This window comes from Cydia strobilella, chromosome 11 (assembly GCF_947568885.1).
Source record: "Cydia strobilella chromosome 11, ilCydStro3.1, whole genome shotgun sequence".
Lineage (NCBI taxonomy): Eukaryota > Metazoa > Arthropoda > Insecta > Lepidoptera > Tortricidae > Cydia > Cydia strobilella.
The window spans coordinates 6,440,934-6,454,313 of record NC_086051.1 but is presented as its reverse complement, the minus strand read 5'-3'; the positions used below and the strand labels follow the sequence as shown (position 1 = coordinate 6,454,313).

The window sequence follows — 13,380 nt, the reverse complement described above, 5'->3', positions numbered from 1 at the left end:
ACCCTCTACTTTGTATGTAGGTATTAAATATACCACATACTATTATCGTCAGCTTGCAAGTCTTGCAACTACCTAATACATAATAAGCTCAACAGTAGATGTGGTAGATTATATTAACCTATTCAGTACTTAATCCTCTTTTTTAAAAACCAACGGTGTATTTATTTATCTCTACATTTTGTGTGGCGTGTAGTCAAGTGAAAGTTTACCTCTACTCAGTAGCGTAGTGTGTTGTCAACTTTCTATAAAAATTGGCACTGAACATAAATATCATATCTTTAATTTTTTTACCCAATCGGCCAAGAAGGCAGGTTATTGTTATGGTGTTAGTCTATTTATAAGCCTTATAGTATAAAGTATTTTTAATCCCATCAAAAACATTTTTATGTAAAATGTTGCCAAGACAACCATATGGCTTGCACTGTCAAAAAGTTATCAGATCTCATGTAGAGCCAAGCTGCAAACTCTACACGCCTCAACTCTACAAGTCACAAACTACTCCTTAGTCAAAATATGTGGCTTGGCCGTTTCGTTAGTACTTACAAGAATATTGTATAACAGAAAAGCAATGATCAGTGAATTAGTGAATACATTTTTCACCCTGGCTCCCATGTGACGTAGCGAAACGGTCAAGCCACATATTTTGACTAAGGTGTTGAGTCTGTGACTTGTAGAGTTGGGGAGTGTAGAATTAAAAGCTTGGCTCTACATGAGATATGATAACTTTTTGTCAGTGCGAGCCATATGGTCGTCTTGGCAACATTTTACGTAAAAATGTTTTTGATTGGATTTCACTACTTTTTGTAGGTTGTTTATGACAATCTTCCATCCCCTAATTTAAAGGAAGGGGGTTATTTAATAAAAATCCAGAAATACGTATTTTATTATTTATAGCAAGGAGTGCCAATATCGATTGTCAGACCTCTATAGCATCAAAATTTTAGTTTAAGGGGTTCGGGGGTAAAACATACCAAATTTCAGATTTCTAGCACTTCAGGAAGTACCCTAAGAACTTTTATGATCATGAGTATCATGACACAGTGAGTGACGAAATCGTTTTTTTTTAGATATCAATAAAATCTAAAGTATAAGAGCTATGCAATTGAAACTTTTTATGTTAAATAAGACCACTATTGAAATCATATCTCGAGAATTTTGTTTATCTGGTATAATCCAAACCCAAGTTATGAGGGTTCAAAAAAACGACGAAGCGCTTCGAGAAAAGGTACGTATAGATACCTATTTACCTGATTAAAAAAATAAAATAAAATATAGCGCTGGCAGAGAATTCTTGTTCAAGTGTCACGACTAAAGTACGCAGTATAATTAGAAAGCCAGACATTCTATTTCCTATTCAAACATTAAATAGGCTATCACAAAAAGTCCAAAGAGCAAACACATTGTGTATGCCGTTGGTTTCATTGTACTGTATAATGAATTAAAACATCATTGTTCCCAATGCATCCTGTGCGTAATGTATCAATGTTGACATTGTTATAACCCGTGGCTCGCTGAATGCACGCGTTTGTTATTTCGGAGCACGCCTGCGCCGAGCACGCCGCGCAAGCGCCGTGACGCTCCACTTTGACAGCAGCTGACTGTGCTGGCTCCCACCGCACAAGTTCACCATCCGGCCCTTCTGCCAGAGCCCAGTCAACTGTTTATTGCTGTGCGTTTCGTTCGTGCGTACTTACCGCGATTTTCTAGTGTTTCTGATGTGCATTTGACGTTAAAACAATTTGAAGTTTTTTTAAATAATAAATCGTTCTATATGTATTAATAATTGGTGATAATTGTGCAGTTTATTTCATAAGTAACCATTTGCTGATGCGATTACTGTAAGCGCTTTAACCGGAATTAAAAGGTCAGTGAAATTTATGTGAAATTTGCATACAATAATCTATACCGCATACTCTCTCTTTCATGCCTTTTCAGAAAAATACAAGTAGGTACATATATATATATATATATAGAGGTACCTAGGTACATTCTAGTTTTGAAATGTTTTTTTTTGTGTAATTAGAACAAAGAAATACTTTTAATTACTTAAAAAAAATCTTGCCATTAATTTAGGTATTTTGCTGTGTGACTCTCTTTTCGTATTGATTAGTCTGAATAAAAAAATTGGATATTGTGGGCCCGTTGTGCTTTGTCAAAGTATAATATTAGGTACAGTACCTACCTAATTATATTTAGTTCTACTGATTGTGAGTAGCTCTAGTTACTAGCTACAGTTTGTTTTGTGAAAGCGTTTTTTTATTCAGCTCTTTTTATAAAAGTGGTTCAAATATTAGCGGTGTTTATACTCATTAAATCTGTTGTTTATCGAATCGTTACCCTAGTTGCATCGTTGCGTTGATACCTATTGCGTTTTATTAGTAATGCAACCTATGCGTCATTTGTGTAATTAATTGTGTTCGATCGAAACATGTGTGCTACTAGGGTGAATTAGATTTAATTCAATTAATTCATCCATCGTTTGACCCCAGTAGCAGGTTAAAATCATTTAAAATTATCGATTATAAATTGTTATAATCGATAATTTTAAATAGTATTCACGTGGTACCGTGGTACGAAATAAAATTGCGCGGCGTAAATAATTAATAGGTACCACGTGAATACTCCGTGTAATAGAACATATATTATGTAACGATAAATATATTCATTGATAGATTAATGTCATCTTAAGGATGACTCATGTTAAACCGGGCCGTGTCCGGGCCGGAGCTTCCGGCGCTTCGTTTTCTATGGAAAGCATCGCGTGAGTGTCATGTCATAGAAAAGTAAGCGCCGGAAGCTCCGGCCCGGACACGGCCCGGTCTAACGTGAGTCATCCTTTAATGTCACTATCATCACAAACAAATATGTTTTTAAACCACGTACCGTTTAAACTTTTTGTGCCCAAAGTTTTTTTTGAACTCACCAGCCTGTCTAAATCTTTGATTTCGCTGGCAGGTAGGTACCTACCTACGTATAAAAAGTCAAACTTTATGCCACTTCCTAAAAAGTTTATAAAGATAATATGCGACTTACAATTTTAAAAAATTGTGGTTTTAATGCTAATACAACTAGATACAACTGTGTATAAAGATACTACTTAAAAATATTCCAATAGTATTTGAGAATCTAACGGAATTAAGTAGGTATAGGTATACCCCATTTCTTATACCATGGCCCGATTCCACTTGAGACCGTCATTAATTATCATTAGCCGTAAACAATGCGAGTAGTGACAACAAAAGATACCCGGCAGACAGAACCTTTTTTGAGGCATCGTGTTTTACGTATAACTTTCCAGTCTTGATCCTTTCGTGTTATTAATAAATAAATATTGTAGGGACTTCATCCTGCTCCTACATTCGCCCAAGGCTAGATGTTACTAAATAAATAATTAAATACATATAGGTATATATGTACACATAGCATAACCAACCGTAACGTTCTTTATAATGACCGTTAGGGATCAGTCTAGTAAAAGCATGGTACAGTGTCCTTTTCTTTGTCTTTAATTATGTTTTTACCCTTTTAACATAAATATACCCAAGTAGTAGCAAGTATCAATATCACTTTCACTTAACCCGACTTTACTTCACAGTAGGTAATGCCACTACATGCTGACGTTGAAGAACAGTGCTATCACCGCGAAAATCGAATTTCGCAAACTGCGGGCATCTTTCTCTGTCACTAATTACGCCTTCATTGGAGAGAGAGAAAGAGAAAGATCCCCGCAATTTGCGAATAGAGGTTTTGGCGGTAGGCCCTCAGAGCTCTTAAAGCAATTGTTAAACAATAGATCAACTATATGGTTCTCTTTGTGCAGTTTCAATTGAAATCGGGCCATAGTATTGGTTTTAATAAACACATTTATAATAAACTGATAAATTATGACGTATAAATAAGACTTGCACTGCGTGTGCTATCAAAATCGTTGCAGACTTATCTTGGACCAACTCTAAAGGGGCCCACCCATTACCAGTCCGCCGGACGATATTGGCCTGTCAGGTGTTCGGAACTGTCAAATTTTTGTTCTGACAGGCTGATATCGTCCGGCGGACTGGTAATGGGTGGGCCCTAACCGTATCATATCCAAACAAATAAAAGCTAAATGAAAATGTTGAGACAGTAATGAACATATTATTGACACAGAATTGGTGTCACTTAGAATGTTTGTGCGAATTACCTACTGTTAGACTGTTAGTGAAGATACATGTATACATAAACAGTAGGTTCAATAAAATGGTGAATACATATGAGCAGATATTTTAAATGTGTCACATTTAATGTCGTCTAATGATGTGTCATATATTATTATACCAATAGTAAGGTACCGTACCACGTACATACTTAAACCAGTAGTAGTTAGGTAACGGGGTCACCAGAAATCGCGGGGTGAATAGAGTAATTTTGAACTTTTTCTTTCAAGTCGGTTTATTTAAATACGAGTTTTTATGATACGTATATAGTAGACTATTTTATACTCTACATTGATACTAAAATAAGTTAATAAAACTCCCTAAAAGTCAGATTTTTTTGACTTTAAAGTAAGTCCTCGCCGAGAAAATCGTCCTTGAAGTTGAAAATCGTGTCTTTTCACCCCGGTTTACGGTACTAAGTGTAAGAACTCATGAAATGGACCGTTTTTCCGGTTTTTTGTTATAGCTAAGAGCATTTCCACATTGACCGATCCGATTATCGAACCGGACATAGACCGACCGATCCGACTATGGCATCAAGTCCTTTTATTAACGATTTTTTTGAACAACAAACAATAATTAAATATCAAAAAAATATAAAAAGGCATTTTTTTCTGTTTGCTTCTTTGTAGTCGTATCCGACATCCGATTTTCACATTGCCCTATGCTTTAAGATCTCTTCAAAGTTAAATTAAACGCAACTAAAATAAAAAACCGGCCAAGTGCGAGTCGGACTCACGTTTCAAGGGTTCCGAATGCATTTTTTATGTGAAACATGAGCGAATTGTCTTTAAAAAACCCGTAGGGGTCGGATCAAAATCGAAATAATTAATAAGTCCGACTCACATTTCTAAAGCTTGACTCACATTTCTAATAGGTTTTCCTGTGATCTATAGGTAAAGAACTATTTTGAGTATTTTTTTCAAAATTTTAGACCCAGTAGTTTCGGAGATAAAGGGGGGGGGGGGGGATGGTCATTTTTTGCCCATTTTCTTGAATACCAGAATTTCAGAATTCAGAATTTTGATTTTCTTTCAGGTGGGATCGTGGTCAAACGCCTGCCTATTCATCATAAAAAAAAGCTTATTGTATCTCAATTTTTTTTAAAAATAATTTTAGGATAAACTGTTTGTTATTTTTTACAAACAGTTTATCCTAAAATTATAAAAAAAAATATTTGAGATACAATAAGCTCTTTCATTTAATATGTAACATGTAACACTATATTGTTTGAAAAAAAAAAAATTTTTTTTTAATTTTCTCATTTACCCCCAAAAGTGGCTCCCATGTTTAAAATTCATTTGTGTACATTACATGCCCATCTTTGGGTCACAAACTTACAAATGTGTACTGTGTACCAAATTTCAACTTAATTGGTCCAGCAGTTTCGGAGAAAATAGGCTGTGACAGACGGACAGACAGACAGACGGACAGACAGACAGATGCACGAGTGATCCTATAAGGTTTCTGTTTTTTCCTTTTGAGGTACGGAACCCTAACAAATGACATTCTTTAACCTTTATATTATGATCACTAATTATGTAATAAAGGTACAATTTCTTAAATAAATGTGTATAACTTAAAATCACTCATCGTAATATTATAATAGTTTTGAAAAATATACATTCAGAATTTCTGTTAAGAATATTTTAGCATAGCAAATTAGGTAATTAATATCTATTGACACAATATAGTCATTATTGAAATGATACCGGTTTCGCTGCAATTTACAGTTTCGAAAATATTCACTTAATTATACAATATCAATATTGTGTATATTAGTAAACATAACTAGTTATATAAGTGTATCGATTAATCCAGTAAAGACATTGAACTATTGAGAGTTTAGTAGGTTAATTAACATTACAATGTCGGTTCGGTATTGCTTAATTAGCATGATAAGATTGGTTATAAAAATGTTGTATGTATAGAAATGTCATCTACCTATCTCAGTGTTATAAATATTATAATCAAATCGTATACAAGTTAAATTTGATCCACTTTCGGTTTTCGATAGAGCTGAAAATTTGAATACTTCTGTAACGTGCAAAAGAAGCATAGCAAAGCTAGATCAAAATGACGTAATTTTTAAGTTCGAATTAACCTCATGGTCTCTTTTTATGCATTGGTAGGCAATAGGTAACCAAATAACTATCTAAATGAAAAGTAGGTACAAAAATAAGTTTAACAGAACTAATTTTTGTCTAGGTTTTGGCCTAAGTTTTGCGACAACGTACGAAAAAATATAATTGTTTAAGTACTATTACTCACTTGTATACGCACTAGTGCATGCGAACAATTGTTTAAAAAAATATACAGTCTTATAGGTTTCACATAAATTCTCAACAAGTTTAGATCGTTTAACATTTTCCCCGAGCAGCGTTCTTGAAACATTACGTCTGCTGTAGTTTTCTACGCTGTGTGCCAATGCCAAGTCCGCAGTACACGTAACATTAACATTGGTGAAGGAAGGTACTTACTTATTTAATTTAACCGAATGGAGTGCATTTTACAATGGTTTGGTAAATGCTACTTTTCTTACCTTAGTTTCATATATCGTAAGGTAAACATAAAGAGAAAAAATAGATGAACAACCACGAAACTTTTATGACTAATTAAGATATAGATACGATACGATCATTTATTGATAAAAAATATTTTTACATGTCATTATGTCTTAATACTAGGTACTTAAAATCTATTACAATAGTCATTATTTGAATATTACTTGGTTAACTAACCAGTTTCTATTTGTCATAAGGATCAATTTTTATTACTTAGTCTGGCACTCGAAAATAGACGTCTAACGAGTAGTAGGCCCCGTTTTTACACGACTGCCCAAAGAAAAGAGTGTAATGTTTTACCCTTTGGGTACGGAACCCTAAACACGAATTTATCTGTATTAAGGTTACCTAGAATAAAACCCTAAGAACTAAAAACGGTTTTAAAAATAAACAATCTAAGCTACCGGCTCAGTACGAGGATTTTTATCTTCGAATGCCGCTCCCGTGGCGCGTATGCGTTTATTTGAAGCCAATTCAACATACATAAGTATTAGGTAAGTTTCTGGTCGTCGACTTCACTTGAACTCATTAAGGGCCAGTTGCACCAACCACAGTTAACAGACTGATCACCGTCACGCAGCAGAGATCTATGAAACTTCCCATACAATAAAATTTAGCGAACGCTTTAACGGTGATAGACGGTTTGGTGTAACCGACCCTAAGTCATGACATACCTACTAACCTTCCGAAATGTAATAGACAAAAGTTAAATGTACTAAGGAAGTTACTTTTAAGCTAAAGTAAAAGCTGAAATCATATTTTTTAACCGACTTCAAGATTTCAAAGGAGGAGGTTCTCAATTCGGTTGTATGTTTTTTTTTTTGGTTTTTTTTTTTTAATGTTTGTTACTCCATAACTCCGTCATTTCTGGACCGATTTTGAAAATTCTTTTTTTGATTGTAAGTATATACATACAGATTGGTTCCGTTTTTGTCAAAAAGCAGTTCTGATGATGGAATCCATGAGGAATCGAGGGAACTCCTCAAATGTTAAAGGCATACATATAGTGATTTTAGTATTTTCATCAACAAATCAAGCACTTACATTTAAAAAAATGACATTTGATGAATTGGAACTGCTGATGATGATCAGAACGGAACTCTTCAATGACGCATAGTTCACGTTTGGCGATTTGTTCTCTTCGTTATGTTTGTTAAGCAAGTTAGGTTTTTTAAGAAACATTTTTGTCAAGCTCGAGTTCTGATGATGGGATCCATGAGGAATCGAGGGAACTCCTCAAATGTGAAAGGCATACATATAGTGATTTTTGTATTTTTATAAACAAATCCAGCACTTCCATTTTAAAAAGTGACATTTGATGAAGTGGAACTGCTGATGATGATCAGAACGGAACTCTTCAATGACGCATAGTTCACGTTTGGCGATTTGTCCTCTTCGTTATGTTTGTTAAGCAAGTTAGGTTTTCAAGAAACATTTTTGTCAAGCTCGAGTTCTGATGATGGGATCCATGAGGAATCGAGGGAACTCCTCAAATGCGAAAGGCATACATATAGTGATTTTTGTATTTTTATAAACAAATCCAGCACTTCCATTTTAAAAAGTGACATTTAATGAAGTGGAACTGCTGATGATGATCAGAACGGAACTCTTCAATGACGCATAGTTCACGTTTGGCGATTTGTCCTCTTCGTTATGTTTGTTAAGCAAGTTAGGTTTTCAAGAAACATTTTTGTCAAGCTCGAGTTCTGATGATGGGTTCCATGAGGAATCGAGGGAACTCCTCAAATGTGAAAGGCATACATATAGTGATTGTTGTATTTTTATAAACAAATTCAGCACTTCCATTTTAAAAAGTGACATTTGATGAAGTGGAACTGCTGATGATGATCAGAACGGAACTCTTCAATGACGCATAGTTCACGTTTGGCGATTTGTCCTCTTCGTTATGATTGTTAAGCAAGTTAGGTTTTCAAGAAACATTTTTGTCAAGCTCGAGATCTGATGATGGGATCCATGAGGAATCGAGAGAACTCCTCAAATGTGAAAGGCATACATATAGTGATCTTTGTATTTTTATAAACAAATCCAGCACTTCCATTTTAAAAAGTGACATTTGATGAAGTGGAACTGCTGATGATGATCAGAATGGAACTCTTTAATGACGCATAGTTTACGTTTGGAGATTTGTCCTCTTCTTTATGTTTTGTTAAGCAACTTAAGTTTTTAAGACATATTTTTGTCAAGCTCGAGTTCTGATGATGAGACCCACGAGGAACCGAGGGAATTCCTCAAATGTGAAAGGCATACTTATAGTGATGTTTGTTTTTTTATCAACAAATCCAGCATTTACATTTAAAAAAGTGACATTTGATGACTGATAATGATCAAAATGGAACTCTTCAATGACACATAGTTCACGTTTGGCGATTTGTTCTCTTCCTTATGGACCCAGACCTAAACATGGACTCGGACCCGGACCCGGGTCTGAACATGGACCCCAACTCGGACCCGGACACGGACCGAACTCTGACCCAAACTTGGACCCGGACTCTGATCCGGACCCGGAAATGCTACTAGAAAAGTGGGTTAGGTGGGTGGTTGGGTTTTGATCTGCGATTCTCACAGAACAGAACTGCTATCAGAAAAGTAGGTTAGGTTAGAGCTGTGACCCTTACAGAAACGAAATGCTATCAGAAAAGTAGGTTAGGTTAGGTTAGAACTGCGACCCTTACAGAAACGAAATGCTACTAGAAAAGTGGGTGGTTTTACCTCCTTTTCTACATTATTAGGCAAAAGATGCTGCCTTTTTTATTTCATTGTCTGGAATCTAAGAGTGCACCATCAACAATAAGTTAATTTTCAGCGGCATCCCCCATTGAAGTCGGTTTTTTTTTCTTAAAAATTATTTAACAAAAACTTCTAGTTTGCATACAGCTCAAAGTATTTAGAAACTGAACTTAAGAGGCGAAGTAAGGGAGCAGGTAAAAGATACCTACTATTTTTATCTGTTACTGACAATCAAAAAAGTGAGACTACAGTTAAGAATGACGCAACTAAATAGATACCGAAAACGCTAACAACAAAAGCCTTTGTTTAAGATTCCCAGGCGATATTGTACAATTTAAAAAAATCGGGTACAAAGTGGCCATGTAGATTAAACAAATGACAGTCACAAGGCAAAAGTGATTATTTGATTAAGTAATTGTTGATAAAAATGACGACAATACCATAACTTAAAAGATAATAACACAAATTAACTGTTACTAATTTACTGTTTCGCCTTAAAAAATAAATTTTCGTCAGAGATCTGATGATTGGATTCTAGAGAAATCGAGAGAGCTCCTTAACTAGTATAGGCAACATATGGCAAACTATAGTGATTTGTGTATTTTTAAATAGGAACTCGTGCATTTTCTCTCGAAGAAACAGCGAAACTTGGGGAAGTTACTGCTCATAAAGACAATAAAATGATGTCATAGGTACTGCTTTGTAGTCGGATTTAATTTTAGTGCTCCGTACAAATCTTTATTCACGCTCTTGAAAATGCGTTACGTTTTTTTTGTTAAAATTTATTAATTGAAATAAATAAATCGACTAACGGCGAGACCGCCGAATTATTGTCCGACTCCGGGCAATGAGTCCCGGAGGCCTATTCAGATAGTTATTTCTTGTTTTGAAACGGTTATTGATATGATCTGTCAGCTGTAAACGGTGACATTTCTTCAAACAAATTATAAAGGGCATATTAAATCACATTTACAATCGGGTCTATCGCGAATTTATTTTGCCAGTCAGCGGTCAGTTAGCCGCGACCACGACCAGTGAAACCTGTGTCGAAACGTCGGTAAATAAAGGTAACAAAATAAATTCGCGATATACCCGATTGTAAATGTGATTTAATATGTGTTCAAAACGCGAAAGGTTTAAATGTTATAGATTATAAAGGGGCCTACTGATTACCAATCCGCCGGACGATATCGGCCTGTCAGTTGTTCGGAACTGTCAAATTTTTGTTTTAACAGAGGTTAATTTACTATCGTCCTGCAGACTGATAATCAGTGGGCCCCTTAAAGTTCGAATCGCTCGCCCGTACGATGCTACGTCACTGAAAATAGTGTGCAATATTTAATACTTTTTGCATATAGGTACTTAATTGCACATTCAGATCCGATAGCGAATTGAATAGGTATAATTTATGTTCCGGGGTCATGCGTCATGCCGATCTTCGTCTGTGAGCACGAGCTTAATCACAAATAATTAATGTCATTACCGGGTCTAACGCGATAAAATTTCATACCTCGAACCCCGAACCGGGGTTTTAGATCCGGTAATGACATTATTTATGTGTACAAAACGCGAGAGTTTAGTGTTAATCACAAATGTAACGAGAATCTATTTCTAATTGGACCTTTGAACCCTATTTATTATGAATCATACATTTCGTTCACAATATGAACGTGGTGGATTAACTTTTTTTGTCTAAATTGTGGAAGGATAAATAAAACCAAATTAAGGCTGTAAAGGGTTCGAAACGTCGGGATGTATTATAAATTCAATATACGCGATATAATCCGTTTTCATAGTTTTATTTCATGAGTAACTATCGCGGTAACCGAAGACAAAATTAAAAAACCAAATTATTAAAAAAATGGTTTTTGATGATTATTTTTGCATTTATTATTTAATTTTTTTCAAGTGCAAGTATACAATTTTAAGTATGTACTGGCCTTGAATTTCTGGCAAATGGTTTTACCAAAGATATATGTAAGTCCGTATAAGATAAATAAAGTCTAATAAGGGAAAAACGTGCCTCGGAAATCAAGAAAAAGTAATTTCGAATCGATGGCGCCACACCTTTGGCCTACCTATATACTCGGTTCGATGGCGTTGACCGTTTGATATTTAACAATTTTAACACATATCAGTGAAAGAAAATGAATTAAAGTCATATGGCGTTCTTAAATAAATAAAAATCACATGCATATATGTATATTTTTTTGATATTTTTATACGTTTTCATTTTTAGTTTTAATCGCATGTCGATAGATGTCAGTATATTTACTGTGACTACAAAATTTACTATGACAATAATACTCTATACTATCTATTCTCTTTGGTTTTACCTTATACTTAAAGCTTTTTCTATCGAGTGATCGATCTGTCCTCAAAGAGATCTTTAAGACCGTTCTGAATTTTTTTTTTGCTAACCCATCGAAAACCAAAAATTCTGAAAAAATATTATATAAGGTTGTGTTGAAAACCCACGCATTTGTTTGAAATTTATCATCTTATGATTTGAATAAAACATAGTTTTTCAATTTAAGACTTAGCTACTGTTTCTAAATTCATATAGTTATTTACGATACACGTGCGGAAAAGAGGAAATTCGAAACGAGTGGCGATAAATTAAAACACGACCACAGGGAGTGTCTTAAATCGACACGAGTTGCGAATTACCTATTCGCACGTGTATCGTACAACGTTTTACAGTAAATATGGCCCTTTAAAGTTTCGACATATGCACGAAAAGTGCTCTTTACGCATTAGTGCGAGAAAGTAGCACCATATGTACTGTAAATATATTTTCCCCTCACTAGCTCGGAAAGCCGTCTTTTATCCTTTAAAACAAGCGGGGAAAAACGCATTTTATCCACTAGTGGGGAAAGTAATTTGACCTTGAATGGAGCATGTTTAAGTAGCTTGACAGATAAACTTAAAACGCTCATAATAACGGTTCGTTCGATATTAATTATCATTAAATAAATGGTTTGAGAATCTAATAAAAAATACCAAATTTAGCTTTATTTAATAATTTTAAGTCTTATAACCTTAAAATTCCATAAGAAACGTTAGATTTTTTATGTGATGAAGATGATCTTACGCCTGTGGATGTTGCACTTTCCTCGCTATAGTGAGGGGAAAAGTTTTGTGTTACACACGGGTGCAAATGTATTTTACTTCTTGTGTGTTGAAACACTGGCTACGCTCAGGATTCTATTTTAGAACCACTCGCTTCGCTCGTGGTTCAACTATAGAATCCTTTTGCTTGCTCGTGTTTCAATTCCACACTCGCGGGTAAAATACAACTTTGCACCCTTGTATAACAAATAACTATTTTATCATTCTTAGAAAATGTATTTTAGGAACAGATTTTTCTTAAGCTTCAGTCTCTATTTTTAAATGACAAATAAGTATATGTGTTTAGAAAATAGTATGTAATTAAAAACTGTAATAGATGTCATATATTAAAGAAAAAGTGACGAAGCCCTCCAGTGGTGAAGGCCGGATTCGAACGGGCGTCTTTAGCTATCGCGGCTAACGCCATTAACCCCTAGGCCACCCCGCCACCATGTAATATGTAATATGCCCGCTAGTATGTAATTAACTAATAGACCTGTACCAATAACTTCTGAGGTTATAAGAATATTAATGTTGCTTATTTTTTATATATAGTTTCCAGACCATATACTAAACCTAAAAATAATATTTTGTGTCATCCTAGGTATTTGCTTAGGTAGAAATTTAGGTATTTCTTTTTTCAATCAGCATTCTGTAAAAAAAATATTAGAGACGAAATTCTTTGTTTCCCTGTAAAGGCAAAGTGGCTTCCGACGTACACACGCATTTTGTGTCATTTTCATCCACGGGTATAATGGCATTTA

General features: G+C 34.8%; 1 protein-coding gene across 1 annotated transcript in view; it reads left to right on the top strand.

Moving 5' to 3' along the window:
• The first annotated feature begins 1,395 nt into the window (after positions 1–1,395).
• The window catches only part of LOC134745466 (ATP-binding cassette subfamily G member 4), a 70,395-nt gene continuing 58,410 nt past the window's right edge, over positions 1,396–13,380 (top strand). Inside the window, exon 1 of the mRNA XM_063679510.1 lies at positions 1,396–1,864. The gene's annotated coding sequence lies outside the window, so the exon portion shown is untranslated. The remainder of the gene's footprint in view (positions 1,865–13,380) is intronic.